This window comes from Mesocricetus auratus, unplaced genomic scaffold, assembly GCF_017639785.1.
Source record: "Mesocricetus auratus isolate SY011 unplaced genomic scaffold, BCM_Maur_2.0 Super-Scaffold_6730, whole genome shotgun sequence".
Taxonomy (NCBI): domain Eukaryota; kingdom Metazoa; phylum Chordata; class Mammalia; order Rodentia; family Cricetidae; genus Mesocricetus; species Mesocricetus auratus.
The window spans coordinates 68,894,684-68,917,292 of record NW_024429184.1 but is presented as its reverse complement, the minus strand read 5'-3'; positions in this window follow the sequence as shown (position 1 = coordinate 68,917,292).

Genomic DNA, 22,609 nt, shown 5'->3' with positions numbered 1-22,609 from the left:
TGAAGGTTCTGTTTCCCAGACTCTCTGGCCATGGGATTGTAGGCTGGCACTCCCCGGATATATGTCTAAAATCCATATATGAGAGAGTACATACCATGTTTGTCTTTTAGTGACTGGGTTACCTCACTCAGGATGGTTTCTTCTAGTGCCATCCATTTGCCTGCAAATTTTAGGATTCCATCGTTTATTCTGTTGATTATTATTCCAATGTGTAAATGTACCATATTTTCTCTATCCACTCTTCGGTTGAGGAGCATCTAGGTTGCCTCCAAATTCTGGCTATTGCAAATAATGATGCTATGAACATAGCGGAACAGATTACCTTGTTGTATGAATGGGCCTCTTTTGGATATATGCCTAAGAGTAGAGTTGCTTTATCTTGTGGTAGGCATATTCCCATTTTCCTGAGGAATCTCCATACTGATTTCCAAAGTGGCTGTACGAGTGGGCACTCCTAGCAGTGGAAGAGTGATCCCCTTTCACCACAACCTCTCCAGCTAAATTGTCATTGGTGTTTTTGATTTTAGCCATTCTGACAGGAGTAAGATGGTGTCTCAGAGTTACTTTGATTTACATTTCCCAGATGGCTAAGGATGTTTAGCACTTTCTCAAGCGCCTCTCAGCCATTTTAGACTCCTCTATTGAGAATTCTCTATGTAGTTCTGTAGCCCAATTTTTAATTGGATCCTTTGGTCTTTTGGAGACTTGCTTCTTGAGTTCTTTGTAAATTTTGGAGATCAGCCCTCTGTCAGATATGGGGTTAGTGAATATCTTTTCCTATTTTGTGGCTGCCTTTTTGTCTTGCTGACTTTTTCCTTTGCCTTACAGAAGCTTCTCAGTTTCAGGAGGTCCCATGTATTAATTGTTGACTTCACTGTCTGTGCTACTGCTGTTATGTTCATTTAAACAGTCTCCTGTACCAATTCGTTCAAGGGTACCACCCACTCTCTCTTCTAAGAGGTTCAGTGTGGCTGGATCTATGTTGAGGTCTTTGATCCATTTGGACTTAAGTTCTGTGCCTGGTGATAGACATGGATCTATCTGCATTCTTCTGCATGCCAGCATCCAGTTATGCCAGCACCATTTGTTGAAGATGCTTTTTTTTCCATTGTCTATTCTTAGCGCCTTTGTTGAAGATCTGATGTTCATACATGTATCAGTTAATATCAGAGTGTTCAATTCGATTCCATTGGTCTACCTGTCTATTTTTGTGCCAATACTAAGCTATTTTCAGGACTACAGCTCTATAATAGAGCTTGAAGTCAGGGATGGTGATGCCTCCAGACGTTGCCTTGTTGAACAGGGTTGTTTTTGCTATCCTGGGTCTTTTGTTTTTCCATACAAAATTGATTATTGTTCTTTCAAGGTCTGTGAAGAATTGTGCTGGGATTTTAACGAGGATTGCATTGATTCTGTAGATTGCTTTTGGCAGGATTGCCATGTTTACTCCATTGATCCTACCTATCCAATAGCATGGGAGATCTTTCCATTTTCTGAGCGGCTTCCTTAATTTCTTTCTTATTATTTTTATTTTTAACCTCCTAATTGGCTTTGACTCCTTTAGTCTTCCTGTAGGATTATTATTACCTATCTAATGGTAATATTCCTCAGGATCTCTCATTAACTACATTCACTATGCAATTCTTCATTCAACTTTAAGGGTTATTAATTTAGAATATGTGATATGGGGTGGAATAGGTAGAAAAGGTTTGTGAATGTTTTGAATGTTCTTTTTTGCTGTGACCAAAGCAACATAAGAAGAAATTATTTGTTTTGGTTTGCATTTCCATCATGGTGGGAAAAGCCTGGCATGGTAGCATGAGACCTTCTCATCACATGACCCTGTAGTCAAGAATCCCAGAGAGCAGTGACTTGGACTGATGGAAGAACCTTTTATTGTAAGGATCTACCTCCAATAGATTCTCTAACTTTCCCAAACAGCACCAGGATCTGGGGACCATGTGTTCAAATTCAAGCCTATTAAGGGTACCCTTCAAACTCCAACAATGAATATTCTCATGCATATGTTTGTTTTGGGTTACAATAGCCACATAGTGCTTAAAGAAAAGCATAAAAAGGGTTCATTTTCACAGTGTTGCCTAATCTCTCTTGAACAGATCAGCAAGTTCATCTACTCTTGAAAATCCAGACTTAGTAGGTTCCAGTGATTCAACTCAGTGAGTGGTGCAAATACCACACAGGAGTGCGTGCTGGAAGCCTAGAAATTTACCATGACTGTCTCTTTAGTATTGTCCTCATGCAATAAATCCCAGAGTTCTATCAATATGATATGTTTCCTCCTGAATTCCTTCTCTGAAGGCCACAAATATCTTACCATGGTGACAGCTTTCTTATCAAGCTTCATGTCTCCAGATGGAGTCAGCCCAAGAAGTCTTGCTAAAAATAAAAAAAAACCTGATTATGTTACACTCTAGCAATAAGAATCTAAATTTTCTCCCAATAATCAGAGAATACAGTACAAACTCTGCCTTGGTAATTGCAAGGGTTTTTACACCATTCCCTAAGGGTCATCATGGCATAGCCCTCCATTCTTACTTTGTGCTCTAGTCCATTTCTGGAACTGAATATTGTCTCTAGAACTTGGCAGGTAGTTGTTCTTTCATCTGCAAAGTATGTTATTTATTTTTCCACCTGTTTCTTTACTCAGATTCACCACTTAAGCAGGATGATGTCACTTCTTCTAAATCAGATCATGCACCTGATAATGTAGATTAGGATAGAGCTTCCATTGTACAACCGCTGAATTCCCTGTGCTTTCTGCCACAGCACTTTCTATTGCAAATCTTATGTGTTCATATTGCAGACTCTTCCAGAGCACCTCTTACACCTCTTACAGATAATTATATTCATTTGAAATCAGTCATGTTCTTGGAGGCAGGGGGCTCAAGAAGCCTCACAGGCACCCTTCAATGAGATCACTGATGCCAAACTTCTCCAATGGGAAAGGCTCAGCAGCTACTGATTGCTTCCAATGTATTCAACTGTTGCCTCTGCCTAGCTGCAAATACTGCAGTAGTAAGAACTGCACAATCTTTTCTCAGTGTGTCTAGAATCTATGCAATTTCAAGTAAGGCTGAGGCACAAATAAGTGTTTATAGGAGTGAATATTTTAATATAAAATGAATAAATTAAAAGAAGAGAGATGGAGCAGATAAGAGTAACACACAAACTTTTACTCTTGGCTTGCAATCAATTCACGATAAGTTGACTTGCCATCCATGGATTCAATCTGGTTCATATTTATTGGCATAAGATTCTTCAGTTCATTATTTATTTGGAGTGTTGCCTTTAATTGCTTGAATCCCATGACCAGTCCGAGAAGCAAAAGAATAAAAGGAAAATGAGCATACACCTTGTTTTATAGAAGGAATCTTTAGAAACTTTTGAAGACAGGACAACATTAATTCTTCCCCAACATCCCCTAAATGATTACTGGTAGTGGCCAAGGATTCTCAGGCAACAGCTCTCACACCACCTTAGAATTCATCTGGGTCTAGAAAATTGCATTCATTTTCAGTAGCTGGATGTTTTCTTGTAATCTCTTCACTTATCTTTCAGTTTCAATTGCCCATACACATTCTTCATTTTTTCTAGCCTGAAGATCATTCTCTTTGACAGGGAAGACAGAAATAAAATAGGATATCGTGCTTCCTCTCTTTCTTGTTTGCTAACTTTATACCATCTGTTCATAATCAACAGAATTACAGTGTAGCTGTATTGTCCTGTTCACGGCAGAACAAAATCATGTTCATAGCCTCATCATCTTCTGAACACGTGTCTTTGTAGACTAGTACTTTTTGACTAGATAAACAATATTCTCACTTCCAATATTGTATCATTTGTCCTGTGCAAAAAGAACCTCAAACAATGTGATAGCCATTTTGTGTTCATTTGTAGATACTAGGATGCCTTTTGGCTGTCATTTTGTACTTTGGTGGTATAGTTTGTATAATATCCAGGTCATGTGCCAATAAACAGACAGGGGATGCTTCTCGACCCTCCTGGTTCCAAGGACATATCTCATTCCAGAAGTGTCACGCTCATCTTTTTATCAACAATACGGCATTAATTTTAACCAGAGATACCACTGCATCCATCCAGTTCCACTAGTTTTTACAAACAGTCAAGGAGCCAGGCGGGGTGGCACACACATTTAATCTCAGCACTTGGGAGGCAGAGGCAGGTGAATTTCTGGGATTTCAAGGGCAGCCTGATCTACAAAAGCGAGCTCCAAAACAGCCTCCAAAGCCACAGAGAAACCCTGTCTCGAAACCTCCACACCCCCCAAAAAACATTCCAGGAAACATATATACATGCATATATATGTGATTTTTACAGAAATGTTCATGTATTGGTCTGATGGAGTCACAGTAACAAATCTTACCACACAAATCAGGCATTTGACAAAAGGTATCTGTGTCCCCACAGTTGCAGATACTAGAAATCCAATTTCAAGGTAGGAGCATGCTTAACATTTTCTGAAGCAGTTCTCCTTTGCCTTCAGATGAAGGTCTCCATAACATCTTCAAAAACAGTACCCTTCAGAGCATACGTCCTAATTCCATATTATGTCTTCATGTAATGACAACAACCACACTGGACTGAGATCTACTCATATGACTTCATTTTCTCTTAACTACCCCATTAAAGTACCTCTTCTAAACATAACTGCATTCTGAAAGTATTTGGGCTAGGACTTCAGAGTCATGATTCAATCCACTACTGAAAATCTGCTAAATATACATTTCTCTTCATCAATATTCCCACAAAACATCTTAGAGATACTATCTTGACAGAGTCTCACTGAAGTCCTAGCTATACTGGACCTCTCTATATAGAACACATTGTCTTCTAAATCAAAGAGATACCCCAGTCTTTCCCTTCTGAGTACTGGGATTAAAGGTGTGTGCCAACATTCCTGACCATTACTTAGTATTATTATTCATCCCTTGGTGATGTAAACAGATTTCCTACCAAGTGTGCAATAGAAAAGAGAAGTGAAGATAGTTAAGCATGGATACTTTATGCATATATATGCATTTATGTAGTCTATATTGTCAATAGTGAAGTATGAACAGCAATAAAGAATAATGATGTTTTAAAATAACAGTTTTATAAATAGTTTCAAGTTGCTTCCCATGACGTTTTACGAACTTCCACTTTCTGCAGTGAGTTCAAAGTCTGTGTTAGCTAACCATTTGCTATTTTCTAGTATGTAAGGGAAAATGATCTATCAATATAACTATTAATTTTATATTTCCTTTATAATAAATAACATTTATCTTATCTTCACTTTAGAGAGAAGAGACAAGTCTTTGCATTTAATGTTCTATGAACTGCCTTTCCATACACTTTTTATAGCTCTGTTTCCGTAGTGACTGGTGGAAATGTTTACACATTAAGGATATTAACATTTTGTGATAAGAGTTAAAGTATATGCAGTTTCATACTTGTTTTTGAATTTATGTCTTTTCTTTAAGAAGAAATATTGTGATTCAGCAAACTTGAATTTATTAATACATTATCATAATTCTTCTGGAATTTTGTACCATCTTTAGATGCTGTCATCATTTTGAAGTTATAAAATAATGCTGAATGATTTGTTGTTTCATTTTGCTTTTGCCTAACATTTTATGGTTGTTTTATCAACTATAACTCTTTGGCCCATCTGAAATTTATTACATGTGAAATGGGAATTCAAAGTTAGTTTTGGCAAATGGCTTACCTTTTGTCCTTGTTTAATTTATTAATTAATTCTCATTTTCTTATTTAAATTGAAATTCTTTATCAAGTAGAAAAGTGACCTCATGGATTTAGACTTAGATGCACTATGAGATTTACTGCCTTATTACCTTTAGTTAGAAGCATGTGCCATTCTCTTTTTATAATCTTCACTTTATAATGAGATGGATTTTAACAAAGGTGCACTGTTATTTATATTATTGTAGAATTATTATGAATATTTTAGTAGTAGGATTCACATACAGTTTTGATGTCCAACCACACAGTCGAACTGAGCATGGCTTGTGGCTCATTGTGGAGTTCAGGCTTAACATGTGTGAGGCCTTTACTTCTTGTCCAGCAGAACCAGAAAACAACATGGCAGAACCTCGACTGTTTTTATTGTTGTGTCTTCCAGAACTTTACGATGTTTTCCTTACACATGGGTACCCTCTCTTTTTAAGCTCCCCTTTTTCCACTGCTACTTTGTAGCTAGCGTTATATTTTCCCCCTCCAATTATATTTTGTAGCTGGTTGTTATTTCCACCGAGCAGACTTTAAATGGTATTTAGTGTATTTTATTGGGTTCTTAAACCATGATGCTATTTTCTGAAATACGTATGTACTTACATGTATTCATAGGTTTCAACTTACTTTCTTGCTTCAGAATGTAGCATAACATTGTCTTAATGCAGGCATTAAAATTATAATGCTTTCTTATCTAATTATGCTTCAGAATAAACTGATATTTCACATTTAAAGTAATGGCTTTGTCCCAAAACAGATTTTTCACAAAGCATCTAGTGTTTAAAACCCATGATATTACTGTTGTTTATAAAGAAAGCATTTCAGAGATGCATTATTCTTGCCAGTTTATTTCAGAGGAAGATCATAAATAAATGTGCAAACGGAAAGCATGTAATCTTAAAAATGACTTGGGATAATTGAATCCTGTAATACCTTTGGCTAAAACAACAGAACTAGAACACCACAAAAAAACATGGCCTAGTTTCTTCTTGGAAATTATCAGGAGGAAAGCCCATTATGTTTCATGCTTACATAAAAATACAAATATTTGTAATAGCAAGCATCTCTAACCTGTTATTTGCTTGAGAATGGTGCCCTCATAAAAAGAGAGAATTTGTTCTTATTCATTTACTGGAATATTCGTGTGTGGACAAGTACATAGAGTGTAAGTAGTGAGACTTATAATGATGGTTATGATACACTGAAGGAATACACATATTGATTAGATGAGTATTTTCTCCTGAGCAGATTATAAAATATATGAGACTAACTAATCTTAGTAGGAATTTTAGTTGCAAATAACTCTATCATAATAAAAGCTCTAACACCTCATTTAGACAGTATCTCTTACACTGTAAATCTTCATTATGTCTTTATATTATCCATAAAGCTTATAATCATCATGATATAAATCACATTTATTTCTTGTCTGATATCTTAGAGTTATTACTTTTTAAAAAATCAAGTTGATTATAGATTTAGTAGGAAAAGACGGTAATGTATCTATAGCTACCTGCTATCTCCTATATGTCTGTCTATATATTTTATTGCCATCTTCTCCATCCATCTAATCTTTGAACTTAAAATAGTTAAGTGTACACAGTAATAAGAAGTAACACTTGTTTAAAATTTTAGCTTTTTGAATTAAATAATAATTAGCTAAAAGAAATATTAGCGAGCATGCTTTTGTGTAGTGTTGTGGAGGTTTAAAACAATACAGCCTAGATAACATAGTAGCAGTTCCTTCAAGTGTCTGGATATTTATTCTGCACTCTTCCAACTTCATAAGCTCTATGTCAGTTATAGTCTTAGCGTTAATGATTATTAGACTGCAGAGACACTCAGAGATAAATGTTTTCATGTTTCCTGCTGATTTCTTTCCTCCCTTACAAATACACAAGCAACTGGGGTTTCCAATTTAAAACAATGATCCTGTTTTTGCTGGTAAGGCAGATGGGAGAAGGGGGAAAGTCAGAGTGAGTTGGTGTAGAGAAGGGAGGGGGAACTGAGATTGGAATGTAAAAGGTAAACTAATTTTAAAAAGAGTAAAAAAAAGGCTTAGATCAAATAAGCAAAAATAGGATAAAGCACAGAGAAGCTAATAGCTCATCTGTGAGTTGAACAATATTACGTACAAGGATCTTGAGGTTCAGGTTCCCAGAGAGCAAAGAGCTTGGAGCACCACCCACGTTCTCTGATCATTTTCCCTGGAGGGTCACCAAATTAGCACTCCAACTATAGCAGGTGGGAAGTTAAAGGAGACAACAACCACAGATGTGCACTGTCAGCAGTGTTTAGTAAAGAGAAGATGAACCATTAGGACTCATGAATAAGGTGAACCTTAAGACTCTTGATGATCCTCTCAAAGATTTACATCCCCTAAGAAGTCAGTAGAGGCTGTAGAAGCTGCCTCAAACACCAAAGAGATATTTTCCTGACCAGAGGAAGGTGCTTTTGTTTTTTGTTGTTCTCTATTTCTTTGTAGTTTGTTTGTTGAGAAAGAATCTTGCTATGTAACCCAGACTGGCTTTGAACCCTCAATCCTTCTGTTCCTCAAATGATGGGATGATGGCTGTATGGTACAATTCTGAGCTCTGGAGTTTAATTTTATTACTTACCAGAAGACAAGTAGCTCCTCTTTAAAGGAATATTGTATCGTCGGACCTTCTTGTAGCATCAGTATCCAATGTCTGCATATAAGGGGGGAAGTGAACCAGCGAAGCATACTCACATATAGCCCAGATACTGGAAACATCAGGGGCAGAACTGGACATTGCCTAATCAATTTTCTGTTCAAATACTGTTTCTTGTCATCTAAGGGTTATCATAAAGCTGTGGTTAAACTCATGAACACATTTCCACACTGAAAAATCAACTAATTGAAATGAAGAATGAAATTAAGCAGCAGCCAAGACTCACAAATAAGGATGAGACTTCCTAAGACTGAAGAAAAGTATGGACTTGAAAATTTTAAGTGCTTGAAATAATATATTCAAACATTAAAAATGCAAAAAAAACAAACACAGGCAATCAAACATAGAAGCAACCAGGGTAAAAGGTATTCCCATGAAAAATCTCAAATACACACACACACACACACACACACACACACACACACACACACACACACACACAAAATCAACTTTCATTTTATACAATGGATCCAAACAGAGGAAAATAAAATGTCTGAGAAAGGGTGAAAGAAAATAACAACAAGCCTAGAGATTCACATATATAAAATTATTCTCAAATAAAGAGGAATCACACACATTTTCTTCTTTTATCCTAATATTTTTATTAATCTTTTGGGAATTTCACATAATATACCCCTATCACCCTCAATTCCCAGTCCTCCCAGTCCCACACTTCTAACCTTGTGACCTCTACCAAAGAAAAGAAAAAAGTCAACGTCCCATTTTTTGCCCATATACTCACCAGAGTATGGTCAAGCTCCCAGTAGCCTTCCCCTTAAAGAAAACTGAGTCCTTCTATATTTCTGCCCCTACCGTAAGCCAACAACTGAAACTGGATATTCACAATGACCGGAAATGAACACATTTTCATGCAAACTAAGAGAACATATTTGCCAGTTGACCAAACTAAAATATATGGTTAGCTAATATTTACATTGGAAAGAAAATAATTTCAGATTGAATCATGAAAATATTTCAAAGGATATGTACAAATTTAAATGAACACTATTTATGTGAACAATGGTACTCTCTATGGTAGGTTTTGCCACTGTCTATCCATGCAGGGCTGGAGTTCCCTCTGTCTTCTCTCTTCCCTTCTTCCCACAATATCCTTTCCTCTGCCTTCTTTGGCATCAGTGAAGCAGAGCTGCCTCGCTGTACAGTCTACTCAGAGAGGACAATAATATCAGGCAATGCTCTCAAGCATCATAGGGAAGCCAGTAGACAATTTCCACAGTTAACCTACCTTAATTTTCTAGGCTAGCTATAACAAATTATTATTCATTTCTTGCCTTAGGAAAATTGAAATTGTTCTAAAAGCAGATTGAAATCCAAGAGCCAACATGGCTATTCTCCAGAAAATGCTCTCAAAGAGGACTCCCTACCATTATTTCTTTCAGCTTCTGGTACCAGGTGTTCCTGAGCTTGGGGATGCATCACTCAAAGCTCTGGCTTCCACTCTGTGTGGCCTTCTCCCTGGTGTCCATTTTTCCATGTCTGCTCTTCATCCAACACTAGATTGAGGGGGGACCTCATATGGGTCCTTAAACTCATCAGAACCTCAAGTCTTGGTTTTCTAAATTAGGTCTTATTAAAGGATGCTGGGGTCAGAATAAGAACATCTTTTTCTGGGCCACTATCATTCCAGTAGTGTACCTAACTGGTGACCTGATCAACAAGATACTGTCTTTGGCTTTTTCTGTTTCCTAAATTGTATAGCTTTCTCTCTGAGGTCATTTTCGAAATAAACTCTGACATAAAATTGTATCAGAAGAACCAAACTAATGCACAATGATGAAATAAAGAAAATGGAAATAATAACAACAGCATGTGAGAAAGTAAATGGAATAAAAAACAATTCAGAGCTTTCGTTCTTTTGTGGCACCAAAAAAGGATCAATTATGAAAATGAACAATTAATGTCTATTTCTAAAGATATAATAGTACTTGTTTTTTATATTTTTATTTAGAAACAATCTTACATTACATATCAATCCCCCCATTCCCTCTCTCTCCTTCCTCTGTCCACCCCATCCCCCTTACTCCCCAAGGATAGTGAGGCCTTCCATGGGGAATCTTCAAAGTCTGTCAAAGGCCCTCCTCCATGTATCTGGGATTAAATAGTATCCCTGCAAAGGGAAAGGGATCCCAAAATCCATTTGTGCACTAGGGATAAACACTGGTTCCACTGTTAGAGGTTCCATAGATAGCCCAGGCCTTCTAACTGGCACCCACATTCTGATGACTTGTTTAGGTCCAATGCTGGTTCCCCAGATTTGTGACTGGGATCCCTGTGTTCTCACTAGGTCAGGTCAGCATGGTTTTGACTCCTTTGCTCTTCCCTCCTCCCTCTCTACAACTGAATTCCAGGAGCTCAGTGCTTGCTTCTACTTTCATCAGATACTGAATGAAGGCTCTTAGCAAACCTCAACAGATAAAAAATGGAATAACCCCATGTATCTTATCAGATCACCATGGTTTAAAGTTAGAATTCAACAACAACAAACATTGCAGAAACCCTACACACTCATGGAAATTGAACAATGCGCAATTGCATCATCCCTGGGTTAAGGAAGAAATAAAAAAGAAATTAAAGACTTCCTAGAATTCAATGAGAATGAGTACTTATTTATAAACTATACACATATATTAGTTGAGCATTGTGAGGAAGGTCTGTAATTCAACATTTGTGGGAATAGCTATATAGGAAATGTACAAGACTAGTTTCCAGTTGATAGCCCTCTGGGTTACAAAAGACTGTATTAAAATAAAGAAAAAATATACAAGTATGATACTTATTTTGACTGTTAAATGTTTAAATGCAAATTTTAAGAATAAATTTTCCTAGATCATCAAACAAAGTGTCATGAAAACTAATAGATTGGATTACATCTCTGGATATGAGGCATTCTGGGTTGGATAAGTTTTGAAGCTCTTAGCTAGTTTTCCTTAACTGTTTCTCCTGCTACAACATTTGAGCTTTTCAAGGTACCAAGGAATAGATACATATTAATTAATGGGATATAGTTATCTCTTGATAATGGCAATTTGGGGTATATGACAACATGTAGACATAGGCTTATATAGGTTGTTGTGCCCATAGGTCTATTTCTGTATGTTTTACTGGTGTAGACAAATGAGTTTTGTGGGTGGATATATCGATATAAAAGTTAACTCAAGTGGGAGTTTTAAGCAGTAGAGACAGTATGCTGTACAGTGAAAATGCTTGTTACTTTTGGTTGTATTTGTATATCAACTACTTATTTTAGAAACAGACATGTGGAATTAATTTATTCTTGTATTTAAGAGTGAAGATGTAAGACAGGTGGCCCTTGATCTGATATTAAAGAAGCTTTGCCTGGAAAAACAACTCAGTTTGGAGGGTAGAGGGGGTTTCTAAGGCCCCATCACTGCCTGAGAAGTTACTGGAGGTTGATGGTTGTGGGCAAGCAGGCATGGAAGCATAAGGGAGAGGTTTGGGTTTCTCTAGGGGTATGGCCACTGGCAGGTTCCTCATGCCCTCATGGATGGCCATATGCCATATGCATTTCAGTTGCACTTACTGGACTCAATAGATTAAAACTTAGGTAAAAGAAAATAAAAAAAAACTATGAAAAGAAAACAGGAAAGTGGGAGGGAGATGTAATAAGGAAACTTTTCAAATGAATTTTTATTTAAATTGAAAGCAATCTTATTTTACATACCAACCCCAGTTCCATATCTCTCCCATCCTGCCATTCCCCAACAACCTCCCTATCATCCCCCGTCCAATAACTCCTCAGAAAGGTTGAAGTCTCCCATGGGGGATCATCAAAATCTGTCATCATTTGGAGGAGGAACTAGGCCATCCACCTCTGTATATAGACTGAGAGAGTATCACTCCATTGAAGAATGGGTTCCTAAAGCCCATTTGTGTGCTAGGGATAAATAATAGTTCCATTGCCAGAGGCCCGATAGACTACCCAACCACCACTTGACACTCATATTCAGGGGAGCTGTCTCAGTCTTATACAGGTTCCCCAACTGTCAGATTGCAGTCTGTGAGCTTCCACTTGCTCAGGTCAGCTGTTTCTGTGGTTTTCTGCAGCATGGCCTTAACCCCTTTGCTCATTACTCCTCCCTCTCTACAACTTGATTCCAGGAGTTCAGCTCAGTGCTGAGCAGTGAATCTCTTTTTCTGCTTCCATCAGATACTAGATGAATTTTCTATGATGACATTTAAGACAGTCATCAATCTCAATATAGGGGAAGGGCATTTAAGGTAGTCTCTCCACTATTGCTTACATTATTAGTTGGGGTCTTACTTGTGGATTCTTGGAGGTTTCCCTAGTGCCAGGTTTCTTGTTAAACCCATAATGGCTCCTTCTATCAAGGTATCTCTTTCCTTGCTCTCCTTCTCTGTTATTCCCCCAGCTTAACCTTCCTCATCCCTCATGTTCTTCTCCATTGCTGGTGGGAAGGAAAACTTGTATAGACACTTTGGAAATCAATATGGTGGTTTCTTAGGAAAATGGGAATCAGTCTACTTTAAGATCCAGCAGTTCCACTCTTAGTCATATACCGAAAGAATGTACATTCATACCACAGGGACATCTATCTGCTCAACTATGTTCACAGCAGCATTATCTGTAATAGCCAGAAACTAGAAGAAAGCTTGATATCCCTCAACTGAAAAATGGATAAAGAAAATGCAGTACATTTAAATAATAGAGTTCTTCTCAGCTGAAAAACAAAACAACAACAACAAAACAAATGGCATCTTGAAATTAGTAGACAAATGAATAGAACTAGAAGAAACCATTCTGAAATGAGTTAACCCAGACACAGAAAGATAAATATGGTATGTACTCACTCATAAGTGGATATTAGACATAGAGCATGATAATCAGTCTACAGACCACAACCCCAGAGAGCTAGGAAATGAGGAGGATTCTAATAGAGACTTAAATGAACCCCGGAGAAAACGAAGGGGCAAGAGATCCTGAGTAATTTGGGAGCACAGTGTGGGGGTGGTAGGAGAAAGAGGAGGGGAGAAGCGGGGAAGACAATGAGGAATCTTAAGGAGAGGTAAAGGGGATAGTATGGGTGGATAGGTAGAGCCAATTTGTAATGTGTCTAACATTTTCAAAGGACAAATAAGAATTTACAATGAAAATCCTGTTTGAGAACATTTTTATTAAAAATATACATTATCACTGTTAGCCTGTCTACAAGTATCTAGAAAAATCACAAGCAAATACTTAGCTTTCAATAAAATCACGCATCTGTTGTTTGCAGTTGTCCTGTTATTTACAGTTATAGTTAGTGCTATTAATTACTCAAAGTTTATTCTTTAATAGCAATCTTTTATATTGTTCCTAAATCTATTTGTATGTATCTGTGTGTCTCAGTGTAAAACCATGTTTTTTACTGTGTGTAACAGATAAAGTACACTATTTTTATCTATGAAATCTTCAGATCTGTTGACTTTAAATTAATCATATTGGAGAATGATTTGGATTATTAGAAGAAAAAATCTCATAATAAATTTCTTACAAAACAAAGAAAAAACAACTTTAATAATATGCCTCAAATAGGAAGGATATATTCTGAAAAATAAGTAGGAGCTCTTTAAAAAACTAAAGACATTTATGAATCATTCATTACATATTCCATGTTGGTCTCATTTCCTTTTTATTAGAAAAAGAAACTTTGTCTGAAGCCAACAGCTGTTTGTAAACACAGCTCTCTTGATTATCATCTTCATCAAAATCTATTGAGTCAGCCTTGACTGCAGCTCAGTGGTGACCTGCCTAGGGTGCACACAGTTCATGTTGGTTTTCTCAGGAGATGTCCATCTCTATGACCTCCATGGAGATGAAGCTCGTTTTAGGAATCCACAAAGAATCCCTGTCTCCGCAGGAGCATCATTGGATGCAGCTCTTGGCTTTAGACTACCTAGCCTTCAGAACTGGAGAAAAATAAATGTTTTCTCTGTTAAAATTACTGACTGGTTTGCTCTGTTATATGAATGGAAAATGATCTAATATAACGTTTTTGTATTTTTAACCTTCTCAGAATTGTCTTAGGCATTGCTTACAAAATTTCCAGAACAACTGATCTACACAGTAGGGTGGATTTCAATGCTGTATCAGAACCACCAACAAAATTCTCATCTGAAGAGACACATCTAAGAAATGATTGTGACTCTTTCTAGAAAATATAACCTTTCATTCTAGTTTCAATGGCAAAGCAAAATACTGCCATCCTTCTTAAGTAGAAAGAATGTGGTTTCCATGATCACTCTCCTTACTTGTCGTTCAAGTATCTGGGCTTAATAAAGCTGCCTGAGAAACAAAATGATTCATCCTGTGATTTGTGATGTGCTTTCATGTTCATGTTGTCTCTTGAGTGACGTTTAAACAGTCCAAATTAAAATGTAAGCATTTGAAAACTAGATTAAATTGTGTATTACCAGTTTCTTTTCTCCACAATTTCAAACTCATGTTGTCTATGAAATTGAGTATTAAATTGCCCCTGGTGGCACTGAGACTTTCTTATCTTTTAACCCAGAATGTTTTAAAAAATTCACCCTTTCCAAATGCACTTTCTGAAGAGGTGCCAAAGCCTTGCTCTGAATAAAAAGTAAGATTTTTTCCTGCTTTCTTTTAAAAATAAGGGCTTTACTTGAGTCTGGAAGTCAAGCAAATCACATTATTGGCCATTACTCTGATTTTGTATGGCAATAAGATATTTGTGCACCATTCTCATTAAATTACTCAACTATCTATGTGAGTGGAGTATTTTCATAGGTTTCATAGAACAGGGAACACAGTATAATTCCTGAGAGCTCCCTGTGACTTCTGATTTCAACATATTTTAGAAGTGTAGAAGGTTGGAGGGTGAGGCAGACATGACAATGTCTCTAGCTGTTTAAAAAGCTAGTTTTAGCCATTGTATATCATTTCAATATCCACTTTTCTCAAGAAGTACCATGTCTATGTGTTCACTAAACTCAATTCCCCAGAGTGTCTGTGAATAAAGAGAATGAAACATTTTATTTCACAGGAACAAAGCCATGGGTTGTTCTTAGACTACTGAAGCACTTGGGATTCAATAAAGATGCTGGCCTGGAAAGTGAGTCTTGCATCTATTCAGGATGAAGCTGGGTGAAAAGGGAAGCTTCCATCGTGCTACTATGTTCAAGGCCCTCAAGTTTGCTCATATTTGCTACTTATTCCATAAACTTAATTACTTAAGATAAAATCTCAATCCCTATCTAGCTGTATCTCTAGTTCAGTTAATTTTGTATAGGTTTAAAAATACAGGATATCACAGTATTATGTGAAATTAAAAATCATTTAACAAACATAGTTTTCAAAATTTCCGTGTCACTTCCTTGTTAATGTATCTCTTTGCTGACAATAGTCATGTTTCTTGTAATTGTGTTGAGTTTTTAATCTTAAAAGATATTTCTTATTTCTACATTCTAAGTTTTCTCTGTCTAAGATATTTTGATTACCTGAAATATTTTAAAATTGCGTATTGCAACTCATTGCTTGCACCAGTCACCTGACACTGTGCACTGAACTCAGTCTATACCTATGGAAAGTTTTTAATGTAAGTGCAGTGTTTAGGGGAGCAAGTAGGAAATGGTCTGTGCTAAGGCTGAGAAAATGACATGATGTTTGTTTTCTGACACTATAATGAAATACTTGTGATAATTTGCTTATTTAAAAAGTAATTCATTTTGGCTCAGATATTGGTCCATGACCAACTAGTTGCCATGCCCATGGGGCATAGTATCATCCAGAAAACTTGTAATCTCATAGTCAAAGAGAGAAAAGGACAAAGAAAGGAGTTAAGGATCTCCTACAAGGCCTGCGTCTTGATGCTCCACTACCTCCCCGTTGCAGCATTTTGAGAACCAAGACTTTAACCTGGGGCCTTGGAAGATAGTTGAGATCCAAACTATAGTAGAGATCCACAATGAAGAAGGTCTTAGAACCAAATTCAGAATTGTCTTAGGCATTGCTTACAAAATTTCCAGAACAACTGATCTACACAGTAGGGTGGATTTAAATGCTGTATCAGAACCACCAACAAAATTCTCATCTGAAGAGACACATCCAAGAAATGATTGTCACTCTTTCTAGAAAATATAATCTTTCATTCTAGTTTCAATAGCTCTGTCACTGTACTCCCTTTTCCTATCAAAATCACCTCTTCTTTGCCTCATGCTATGTCTGCCCTCTTTTTAGTGTCTTGTTGGGGAAGTCCTGTGCATTTGTCAATAAAGCACTGTTAGCCAATAGCGAACCAAGATAGGTGGGACTAGGAGTCCAGAAGGACTCTGGGAAGGAGAAACAGAGAGTCAAGGTGTAACGCCATGGGGTAGGAAGCCCGGAACTATTCTCCGGTAAGAGAAATACTTAGATTAACAATTATGGGATAAATACTTAAGTCAGAGCTAGCCAGCAAGAAACAAGCAAGGCCAACAGCTTCATAATTAATATAGCCTCCTGTGTGTTTATTTGGGACTGATGCAGCTCAGGAAGGCTTCTCTCAAGGAAAAGGCTTCTTTTTACAGTGTCTAGATGTTTACCTCCACGTAACTTAGAAGAATGCCATTCTGATACTAAAGTCTCCCATTAGTGGAGGCATTTTGTCTATCCTTTCTTCAGTTGTTGAGTGCCCCCAAACCTCTTAGACTATGGATCTGCATGTTACAAAATGCCAGTGCTATCTGAAGTATACTGGATTGTGAAGACAGGCTTGAGTTGGGACTGGACTCCATGGCACGATGTAGTTGAAGGTCTGCTTCTTCTGTTACAGTAGCAGAGCAATCCTTAGACCATGAAGGGAATCTTGTCTTTGGTAACATAAGGCCAACTTGAGGATTTTTGACCTATAGGAGCCAGCCAGATATGTTCAGACTTGTTGAGGCATGTGTCTTCTTTACACCCAAAGGTGACTCTTGTTTTAGAACACCAGCTATGGAATGGATGGGTGGGCCCAGCTCTGAGTTAGACACCAAAGATCTTCAAAGTTCTCATGTTGAGTGTCATTTCTAACTATGTCCCTTGTAACAGAAAATAAAGTACCTTACCAAGCAGTGATCCTTAATTACAGGGCAGGATTGTCTCAAAACTCATCCATTGGTTAACTCATCTCTTTTTCCTTTTAATCAACCACAACTTGGCAAAGGCTTGTTTTCTCTTAGAAGAAATATCAAGAGACTTGAAGAGGCCATTTCCCCATCTATGTTTTGGAAAACATTTACTTTGACTTCATTGTGTGTCATTATCTAAAAGGGATAAGTTGTTACTGCCACTGGTACTCCCTAAACCTTGCTACGTTTCTGGTAACCTTGTGTGTCACAGGTTTTACTTCAAAAGAAATACATGAGCCAAAAATCAGATGGGTATTTGTTTCAAAACTTTCTGCTGAAAGCACTTTGAAGACAGCCCTCCTTGCCTTTGCTCCTCCCTCCTCCCTGGTGTCCTCCTCTGTGCCTCCCTGACTGTACACTCAGATTCGGGCTCTTCCAGAAGCTGGGATGCTCAGTTCTATGTAGCTTTTGTTTTTTCATTACTCAATTGATCTCAGTATTTTTCCTTCGCTGAGAAACTTTTCTGTGTTAGAAATTGGAGGAAAAAAGTCAGGAAGCAACATTGTCAGTATCAATAAATCTGCTTCCTTGTTGTGACTTCCATCATGGTTTCCAAAGTACTTTGTGTTTCTCCCATCTCCTTTCCCTAAGAGTCAGTTCTGATGATATATGTGCCCTGCACCACTGATGCCAACCTCCAGCCATTCCCTGTACTCTCCACCATTTTAGGAATGAGGGTTATTCATTTAACATGGTTTAAAATCCTGTTTTTGAGCTGCTCTCTGAAAGTCAAGATGATTGAGTCAGCTAGGAAGAGCTGGGCAGGAAGATGGCTGGCTTCTGTGGGCAACAAGCTTATTTCCTGACATAAATTAAATGGCCTAATATTACCTTCCTCAGTATAAGAAACAAATTAATACATTAATGGCTGGGGTTTAGAGTTTGCTTTAAGAAAATAGAAATTAGGATTGAATTCAATTTAAATATATTTTCTGGGAATTTATTCCTGTGTATCCCAAATTGTTTTTGTAACAGCAAGAATTACTTAAAGAAATACTATGAATTAAAGCTGGTTGATGATTGCGATATTTCTTTAAGTCTCAGGCAACAAGTGTTACAAGTATTAATTGCCTGACATAATAATATGTGAAGTAATAAAACATAGTGATTATCCCATCTTCTCTAAATTTTATCTCTCCCAGTATAAAGCTTAGCAGTGTTTGATTTCTTTGTCTTGAAATTCGATCTATGCAACAAGGTTTATTTTAGCTGCACTGTGTGGCCATTCTCTCAAACAACAGAGGACACATTTCATAGTTTCTCCTTGAGGCTTTTAAAGAACATCTCACATTAGTTATTCCTAGATAATAATATGTGATTTACCAAATTCCAGCTTTTGAGACACTTCAAAATCAAAGTGAAAGCTACATATAGTCAATAACCAACGTATGTATATAGACATGATAATGGTAATCTTACTACCTAATTATGATTATTGAACTAGAATTGATCTTCCACATTCATGCTGCAAGTGGCATGTAATGATCAAAAGTGGTATAAGAATGGCAGTTGGGTCAAACAGGAAATGAAATAAAATTGCTCCTTGAATCTAATGCTAGCACACACACACACACAATGAACCACATACTCAAACGCACGCACATGTATACATAGACACACATGTACATGAACACATACATATATACACACAAATACATATTTATGCATACATATATATATACAATCACACATGCAAACACACATATATAAACACACACACACAAAGGCATATGACACACATATACACATATATACACATATATACACACACATATACATAAACACACATTCACAAGCATACACATATTTAAACAAAAATAAGTGTACATACAATACATACAAATACATAAATTCACATGTGCACAGAAACACATACACACACATATGCACACAAACACAAAAACACTTACCATACATACATATGACCACACAATATACACACAGACACACATATGCATACATATATAAACATGCATGCACACACATACATACACAGAAACATACACGTGCAAACATACCTACACATATAAATACACACTTAAATATGAACAGACATAGAAATAGAAACACACACACACGTCTGATTTCACCCTAGTATTTGGGGGAAGAAAGAAAGCCTAATAATCTGGTGTCAATACATGTGATCAAACATGATGGAGCATGTTTTGTTTTGTTTTGTTTTAATTCATACACATGTAGATCTTGATGAAGACCAGTTTGTTTTGAGTCCCACTGATTTAATTTGGGTGAACTATAATTTAGCAGGCTGGAAGTGAAACAGTAATTTGGTGAGGCCATCATCAGCTCATTAGAATCACACTGGGAACACTGAATGGTGTACAACCCACAGCTTTTTGTATCCATTTCATAGTGATCCCTCTTGCCTTGCTTGCTGCTCCCAGAGCACACTGTTGATAGCATGATCCTTTCCAAACACACCCCAGAAAATGAGAGGTATTTTTTCAAACAAGATTTAAGTCACCAAGAATCACATAAAGCCAACATTTCAGGGGTGTGAGGCATGCTGCTACGATAAAATATTTCTCATGTATTGTTAATCGCACTGAGACTGGCTAGCTGTTAAGTACTGTAAACAGCAGCTAATCAGAAGCAAGCTCAAACATCCTACACAACAGAACAGAAATAATTACTCTCCCTGAACTGCTATTGTTTCCTGCCTCAGCTTTTCCTGGACTAATAAAGAGTTTAATTTTAAATGGTGGAGGGGAAATGTCAGCATTGCAAAAACATACAATGCTCAGGTGCTGTGCTCATCACCAGGTAAAACACTTTTGAAATTAGAGCTCAGTGAAGCTTAAAGGAACCTGAAGATTCCCCTCCCTCCCCCAGGCACCTCTCTCTTTACCACTGATTGATATGATCACATGAATTCAGCCCGGGTTCCAACACTGTCGTTTCAGATGACAAGGTCCTGATAAGGGCTGAGAGCTCTGGTTAGGAGGTATGTGTTTCCGGGCCTATGATTTCAGTTATGCACAGTGGGTGATTTAGTTCAAAGGCACAGGGCATTTATTTTGATGCTTCACAGGAAAGAGGAGTGGGGGCAGGGACGGTAAAGGAGAGAAAGGCCTTAAAGGCTTCCTGCATTCAAATGTGTGCATCTGTTTTCACTTTTACTATCTTCAAAAAAAGCAAGATAACGTTTCAATCTAATGCTGGCTTCTGAAGCTTCAGTTTGCTAAGGAGAAAATAATGCTGTGAGGAACACGGAAGGGAACAATTCTACCCAGCTCTCCTAGGCTTTGGGCTTTGCAATGCATGTAATTCAGATTCTGAACAATTAGCAAAAAGAAAAATGCACATTAGGGAAACATGCTTATTAATCAGTATTTCTCAGGTAGTTTTATTTTAAATAACCAAACACCATGGTATTTGAAGAGATATGGTTACCTTTATTTATGCATTCTTTTTTCTATCCACAAATATATGGTAATTATTCATGACTTCCTTTTATTAAGCATCATGATAGCTCCAAATAGAGAAATACCAAAATAAAAGAAATAGGATCTATTCCTTTTAAAAGTCAGACACAGCACTTTAGAACTATCAGCAAACAATTCCATGTTGTAACATAGAGAGTAGAAATTGAAGCAGCTAACACCCCAAAGACTCCCCTGAGGATGGAGTGGGGTCCAGCCTTCAGGTGAACTGAATGGTTACACAATGGGAGAAAATGGACAGTGTGTATAAAGCACTTGTCTCACAGGCATACTCCTGGGCACAGTGAATGATAACTATAGCTACAAAGAGAAGAAGAAAGGAATTCTCTTTCTACCCTTCTTATTCAGTTGGAAGGGAAACTCAAAATGAAAGACAGACCAATAAGAAAAAAATAGATATCAATTGGAATATATACCATTGAAAGTGTCAGGGTGTGTGTGTGTGTGTGTGTGTGTGTGTGTGTGTGTGTGTGTGTCTGCGTGTGTTTTAAGGAGAGGTAAACAGAGAAAGGAGAGGCAGCCTAAAATTGAGGAGTAACCACTATTGTTCACCAAAGCAATGGCTTCAGCCCAGAGACAAGGAAAGCATTAAGTAAGGTCTTTCAGCACTTACTAAGCTCTCTAGACCTTAGCATTCATTCTTCTTCTCTGGTTTGGGAACAGAGACACTAACAAAAATTAATGCCTTCTGTTTTAGGTACAAATATCTCTTACATGAGAGTAACATATTCTTGTTTTCAGACCTTTTCCATGTCTTCACCTTCTCAAAAAATTATCAGCTCAAAATAATCTTTATACCAAAGAGGCATATTTCATGGTGGCATATTCAGTTCATGTTATCAGATTTGGGGGTAGAATTTCACCAGCCTCCACCTCCAGTAATCAAGTACATTAACAGGACACAGCATGCTTTGTTTTGCATTTCATTTTCTTCTTCTCTTCATTGCACTGCCACTAGAACTCTTTCTAAACCATAACTCTGTTAATATGACTTTTGAAATCAAAGTCACTTGTCAACAGCCATGACCTTCTTTGTATTAAATAATTCTTTAAGACGGTCTGTACTTAAAGGGAGATTTTCATTTTAAGAATGCGAGTAGGTACTAACTTTGTACCTTTAGTCTTGTAGCCCTTGTAGCACATACTAGAAGTGAGAAAATAAAAGTCATGGACCTCTTCTTCAAACACAGTCATTCTGTGTACTCTACACTAACTTTCAGCTATAGGTAGGAGAGATAGAGAAGACTGTATCAGTCTCACTGAGGTAGGAGGTTCATTCCTTTGGCTGCACAGAACAGAGAAATTATTAGTTTATTAAAACAAGTCCTCACAGATGATTTTTTATATCCCGGTTTATAATTTCTTGATTTAAATCGCTCAACTGTTCTGGAAACTTGAAAGAAATAATGCTAAATTTTGCTTAGTTTTCAATTCCTCATGTTTCATCTCCATTCTGATGGGAATTTCCAGATAAACCCCTTGAAGAAATTCCAACTGGTTGTAGCAGATGGGCTCTTTATAATAAGTTTCGAAAAC